The following is a 7,391-nucleotide window of genomic DNA, read 5'->3' as shown; positions in this document are numbered from 1 at the left end:
AAAAAAGGCCAGACAGTCATCTCTGGCAACCTCACGAGTGAACTTGATGTTGCCATCCACAGAGTTGATATTCTTGGTGAAAGCCTCTACCTCCTAGGTCCTGATTTTAACCCATGTGTCATCCACGTAGCTGAACCAGTGGCTGGGAGCAGTACCAGTGAAGGAAGACAGGGCTTTCTTCGCAATTTCTTCCATGTACAGGTTTGCAACTATAGGAGATGCCAGGGAGCCCATAGCACAGCCGTGTTGCTGCCTATAGAAGTGCCCCCTAAACTGGAAGTAGGTGGTGTTTAAACAGAGTTCCAGCAGAGTGCATACATGGTCTGGGGTGAGGTTAGTCCTGTTGTTTAGCATGTCATCCTTCAGCAGTCTCTTCTTCACCGCCCTAACAGCCTCTGTGGTGGGGATGCAAGTGAACAAGGATGTGACATCATATGAGGCCATGGTCTCGTCCTGGTCCAACTGCAGTTGTTGGACTTTCCTTACGAAGTCCTGGGAGTTTATTATGTGGTGCTGTGTGTTTCCCACCAAAGCAGCCAGAATGGTGGCCACGTGCTTGGCTATGTTGTAAGTCACAGAGTTGATGCTGCTGACAATGGGTCTGAGTGGGGCTCCTTCCTTGTGTATTTTGGGTAGGCCATAAATGCAAGGGGCCTACCCAAAATACACAAGGAAGGAGATGTTTGTCATATTAGTATGCCCACCAGACTGTTTGTTAGATGGGATAACTGTATATCTGCACCCTTTCAGACCTGTAATGGGGTAAGACAAGGTAGTCTGCTTTCCCCAATCTTGTTTAATTTTTACATGAATGATCTCTCTAATTAGTTAAATATGTGCAGAACGAGATGTATGGTCAGTGGTATAGTTGCGAATAATTTAATGTATGCAGAGAACCTTGTGATTTTTAGTCCCAGTCAGCTCAGCAGGTCTTCAACAGCTCTTGAACATGTGCTCAGTGTTTGGGGAACTTCACGATGTCAAGTATAATGCTATCAAAAGTGTCAAACAGGTCCCTTGTATTTCCTTCTTTTAAGTTATCCAGTATTATTTTAACTGTATGCAACGAAGTTAAGTACTTGGGTCATGTCATCAATGATTGTTTGTCTGATTATGCGGATATATATCGGCAGTGCCATATGTTGTATGTACAAGCTAATGTATTGGCACGGAAATTTGGTTCATGCTCGGTTGGAGTAAAATTGGCTTTGTTTAAAGCTTATTGTACCTCCTTGTACACTGCCCATCTGTGGTGTAATTATAAAAAGGGCAGTCTTCAGAAACTGTCAGTGGCTTACAATGACGCCCTAAGGCTATTATTGAAAAAGACTAGATGGACGAGTGCTAGCGAATTGTTCGTGTCATCTCGAATTAGTACATTTCCTGCTATTTTAAGAAATTTGATGTTTAAATTTATCTGTCGCTTGAATGGTTTTGAAAATCGTATTTTATTGTTGACTAATGTAGCATACAGTGACATGCATTTTACTTCTGCTCTCTGGAAACACTGGTATGCCTGCCTTTTAAAGGGATAGTAGTTTATGGTTATTCTCTTGTTCTTGTTTTTTTTTTTTTTAACTCTTTCTTTTAACTGTTCTTTTATTGACTATTTGTTCTGAACTTGGACCTTGAGTCTATAATAAAGTGTCATTCAATAATACATGGAAATAATTTTGTCATAATATGAAATTGGCTGTGAAGATGCCTGAATACTTGAATTTAATATTTAAACTTTTAATGCCACATTTTAGATTTAATTTTATATAACAATTTTTTTTGCAGAGTTTGGCTGAATTGTGACAGGATGGATGAGCTCACTGACTAATTAAGGTCACAGCATGTCCCCAAAGAAGACATTCAGCGAATGGAACAAGATAAGGTAGTTTGTATCTACAGCGGGGCTACAGTCAGTTTTGGTTCATTGTTTAGTGTCCATTTCATAAATCTTTGGTTCAGTCACAACAGCAGCTTTCGACAGAGCAAGCTCTGAAAAGCCACAGTCCACCAGTCCACGACGTACAACACACAGTTAGAGACCAGCTGGTGAACACACAGGAGCTCTTAGCAGCTGATATTTCCCTCAGCAGAATATTAGACACACCTCTGAATATTATGCAGCTCAGTTCAGCACTAACACCAATTACAGCCACGATGTGGAAACATACGATTTAATCCACATGCCTTCATCCTGAACAATGGCAGAATACTTGTCATGAATTGAATTAGACTGTACAGGTGCATCTCCCTAGAAAAGTTGCACTGCTTTATGTAAAACTTGTATTTATTTTACCTTGTTGCAAGTTCAACTTTAAACTCAAATTTAACAGTCTGCATATAATCCTAATTTCTCTCATTTAAAGACGGATCAAACAGGTACAGGATGATACTGTAAGCAACCACAGCACCCTAAACACACTAATGTTTTTCAGGCTGACGAAGAAGAAGAGGAGGGAGAAGCTGAGGCAGCAGCAAAACGCAGCTAATCCTCCCGGCCACCAGAGAGCGCCAAACTCCAACACTTCTGATGCCTGACACCTGCTGCCACCAGTGCTGTGCAGTGATGGCCTTAAAGAACCTGCTTTGTGCAGCAGCGACATGCAATCTATTTCTAAACTGAAAAAAATAAAAAGCTCCTTCACAATAAAGTGTAGGATTTTACAGCAGCATGCTGTGCGAATAGCAGAGGAGGAAGTGACTAACAGAAGCATCTCATGGACAACAACTCACCTAAGCTCTAAAACTCAACTAAGCTATAAAAACAATCAGACTTCAGCCTGAAACATACCGAGAGTGGAATGGAGGCTAGTTAGAGCTGAAATTATTCAATTAATGGATCAATGGGAAATTAAGAACAACTTTAAAAGGTTCAGCCAAACATTTGCTGCTTACAGCTTTTTACATGAGGATTTGCTGCTTTTCTTTGCATTATGTTATAACGAGCTGATCATTTTTGGCCAGCTGATCAGAAAAACAAGCTACGTTGTGCTGCAGGAATTAACAGGTATTTTCTGGCATTTTGGGACCAAAGGAATATTTATTTATCAAGAAGATCTATTAGTCTATTAACCAGTCTATTAACTGATTAGTTTTAATCATTTAGTCATTTCATGCTAGTGTCAGCAAAGCTGTAAATATGGGAGAGAACCAGGAAAAGGCCCAGGAAACACAAGCCACTGAGGCAGTGCTGACTTTTGATGACCCGGTGTCAGAAATGACTTTACAAAAGGAGCTGCAGGAGACTATCAAACAAATTGTCTCTTTGCAGTTAGAAGTCCCACAAGAGTAGCAAGAATGTTTACAAGAAATAAGGAAATGGCCGCTAAGTCTCCATTTTCTAGGTGAGAAAGGGAGTAGTGGAGAGCAGCCGGCATAGCGGCTGAGGGGGGCCCGTTGGGGGGTCTTGGGGAGGGGGATGATGGATGTGGTCCCACCTGCTTTAAGACGACAACCATTGTCCCCTTCCCCAAGAAGAGCCCCGTCACCTGCCTGAACGACTACAGGCCAGTGGTGCAAGGACAATAATCTTACCCCCAACACGGACAAGATGAAGGAGATGATAGTGGACATGAGGAAGGAGAACTCTAAAGCCACTTTTCATCCAGGGGCTTGAAGTGGAGAAGGTGAGCAGCTTCAAATACCTGGGCATCTACATCAGTGAGGACCTCACTTGGACACTTAACACCACACAGTTGGTCAAGAAGGCCCAATGACAGCTGTACTTCCTGAGGAGGCTGAGGAGGTTTGGCATGTTGCCTAGGATCCTCAGCAACTTCTACAGCTGCATCGTTGAGAGCATCTTGACCAGCTGCATCACTGTCTGGTATGGCAGCACTACTGCTATGGACCACAAGTGCCTGCAGACAGTGGTAAAAACTGCGGAGAAAATCACCAGGACTCCACTGCCCTCTCCTCTCTGCAGAGCATTTACCACCACAGGGTGCATAGGAAAGCTTCCTCACCCCACCCACCCCCAGCACGGATTGTTCATATCCCTACTCTCTGGTCAGAAGCTCAGAAGTGTGAAATGCAGGATCACTAGACTGAAAAACTTTTTCTTTCCCTCTGCCATCAGACTCCTAAACAGCTGACTCAGGATCTACCTCATGTAATTCCATATGTACTGTTTACATACTCATTTTGCACATGCATAATTGCACACTCACTGCTGAATATTTGCACTTCATGGCTCCCATGTAGCATATAGTCTCTCTGCATTATATTCTTGTTGTATTTTTATTGTGCTTCTTTCACTTGCTTTTTAAAGTGCCTTAGATTTGTGTTACTGCCTATTTAGATTTGTGCTATTGCTCATCTACTTTATATTTCACTTGTATTATGTGGCATTCATGTGGACAGCAAAGTAAGAATTTCATTGTACAGGGAAACATGTTTCCTAACTATGCATATGACAAACACTTTGACCTTTGACCTGTTGAAGGAGAATGCAAGGAGAAGACAGACAAGCCAAAGGAGGCCAAAAATGAGCTGCGTGAGCCTGAAGAAACTGCACTGGTGACAGAGAATGTCTCAGTACAGAAAAAGGGAGGTTGTGGAGGAGTTGAGGGAAAGCCTGTACTCCCCTATCACACCTGGCCCTATGTGGAACCAGCAGACTCCAGCCATGGCAGAGTCCGATGTTGAAGGAAAGGAAGAAAACAGCAAAAAGGGTTGGAAAACAGAAAGGAATGGAAGAGTGCAGAATACGTGGTGGGGAACAAATGTGAAGCCAAACTGGGCCTGGAGGAAGAGAAGAGACAGCAAGAGAAGCTGGAAGAGGGAGAAAAATAATTAAATTTCTATGGCAAAATGCATAAAGTAGAAAGTTAAGATATTTAGTAAGTAAGGATAATCATAAGATGTTTTATGTGTGTGTTTTGTTTGAAATAATCATTAGTGAATGTGTAAGAATAAAATAAAAAAATGATTGTACTGAAGTGATTTTACATTTAGAATCTAAATCCAGAGTGAAAAATGCTGAATCACAGAAAAAAGGGAAGTAACACACATCCCTACAAAGAGGAAGTGCACCGAGTGAGTGTGTTTGTGTGTGTGACTGAGAGAGAAGAGAAAATAAAAAGAGACAGTTTATTGAAAAAGTAAAAATGATGGTTTCACACATAAAGATTTGATTGATAATTACTGTTTAATCAATGTCTAATCAATGTTAATTGATGTTTAGTCAAGTGTTGTATTCAAAATATAGAGATCCATGTTTTAATTTTAAGGCATTGATAGCTTTGTGTAGCAGTGTGTAATTCTGATGGTTTAATTAAAAGCAGTAATGGGATTTTTTGTATTTCAATCAGATGTGAGTTTCCTGTATTTTTATTAGGTATTAGGATGATTTAGTTTTCTGAGAAAAGAGAAGTAGAATCTGAAGCTGAACCACAGTGGGGTGGAGGCCAGTTACGGGCAGTGGACTTGAGCTTTGACAGTAAAAAATATGCAATAGTTCTAAAGAACACAGCTTTGCACGCCATATAGGGTAATGACTGGAAAATGTGGTATGTGGTTGGAAGAACTAAGCTTATCAGACGAGAATCCTTTAAAAACCACAAGGAAAAGAGGAACTGTGGCTTGTTCATTGGTTGCAGCCGGAGGCTCTGTCCGGTTGATTGTCTGACTTCCAGAAAACTGAGAGACTGCAGAGAGGCAGTCCAAGAGAGCACTTCTCTGTGGGTGCTCCCCCATGGACGAAACCGCCAATAGAGCCGTTACGTAGAGCGGGATGTTGACGTGGGACAATTGAACTGTTCAAATTCCTCATGATTCAGCAAGAAAAAATCTGAATTCCGGCCTAAAAGATGATTTACCCTGAAATGAAGATTTTCAACAGAATGCCACAATCCAACAAACTCAAACCAGCTGAGGACTGGTGGCCATGAGCAAACTTTTGACTTTTGTTCAATTATGGAGAGCTCAACCAGTTATAATGTTTTTAATCAGTGTTAGGTTATTTCTTAGTTAGATAGATATTCAGAGATTTGGTGTCTAGAAATGTTTAGTGGAGACAGGATGTCTAGCTCAGGCTGTTAACTGCTCAGTTTAATTTAATGTGCTTGCAGACTGCATGTAGGCCAAGGCTGCAGGCAAAGAGTTGTTAGTATTAACTGTAATGCTAATCTTAATATTTGTCTTAATGTGTAATGTCATGTCAAATTGTTCTAGATATACACCACAAAAACAACAGCCACACACCTTGACTTTTCCTCATGTTTTGACTAACATTATGGTCAGCTGCAAGCTGGCATATCAGGTGACGTCACGGTTTGACTCCCTGCGTAGTATGGGGCTAGCCCAAAATGATTAAAATTATATAGGTTTCAGGGTCCAGGGTCTTTCATCTTCCAAGCTGCCTGCGCGCGGGTTGGTGGTGGGAGAGATCTGGACGTGTAATGTTAATTTTACCTGTGATCCTCTGAATAAACCAGTACGGTTATTTTTTATAAAATCTAAAGTGGTATACTTCATCTTTTTGTGAGTTCCTGGTTCAAAAGAGCCGGAAGAGGCTTTGTAGAAAAACAGAAGCTTATATCAGTATGATAATTTTAGATTGATGTTTAGAAATAGTAGTTGTTGACTTATTTAGATGGTAAGCCAATCAAGACAGTTATTGGTGATTTTAATGTTATATCTGGCCGCTGTGCTGTAACTGTTGGAAAAATGCTTTATCATGGTAGACTGTAGACTGCAAAAATGGGTTCAAGAAGAAAGGTCTTTTCAGCGTTAGGGGAGTTCTGTTGCATGTTCTTAGGAATGTCCGTGTCTAGTGGAGTGACCGTGTCACCAGCGCTATGTAGCATGTGATGTAGAACTGACTATGCAGCATGTCTTGCTGCCTCATCTGCACACTTGTTGCCAAGTGAGATGGGATCAGTTCCTGTCATGTGTGCAGCACATTTACAGATTGTCACGTTTGGCGTATACAGATGCCAAACAGAGGATGTGGTGAACTCAATTAAATAACCAGACGAACTGAGGTAACAAAAAGTTCTTTACTGGTAAACAAAACTAACAAAAAGTCCAGGATATCACTTAGGTCGATAAGACAGTCCAGGGTCGGCGCCGGTTAACAGGTATATCCAGGGGATCCAAACTCGAGGTCAATGGGAACAAAAGCAGAAGGTCGGTGCACAGCAGGCGATCAGAATCTGAGAGGGCATAGACAAAACACGGTGGTCAAGAAACGATAATCCTAGGTCAAACACAGAGAGTCAGGCAAGGGATAAATGCTGGAGAGTCAGAGCTGGGGTCTAGAACAATCTGGCAGCGTCCTGGTGGGAGGACGCTGCCTAAATAGAAGGGAAAAACAGGTGCAAACAATAAGGAGCAGGTGAACTAATGATGATTAAATAAAAGGGCCAAAACTGAGGTGAAACAAAACAGGAAGT

The sequence above is a fragment of the Monopterus albus genome, unplaced genomic scaffold (genome assembly GCF_001952655.1).
Source record: "Monopterus albus unplaced genomic scaffold, M_albus_1.0 scaffold214.1, whole genome shotgun sequence".
In the NCBI taxonomy this organism is placed as follows: Eukaryota; Metazoa; Chordata; class Actinopteri; order Synbranchiformes; family Synbranchidae; genus Monopterus; species Monopterus albus.
This window is presented reverse-complemented; position numbering follows the sequence as displayed.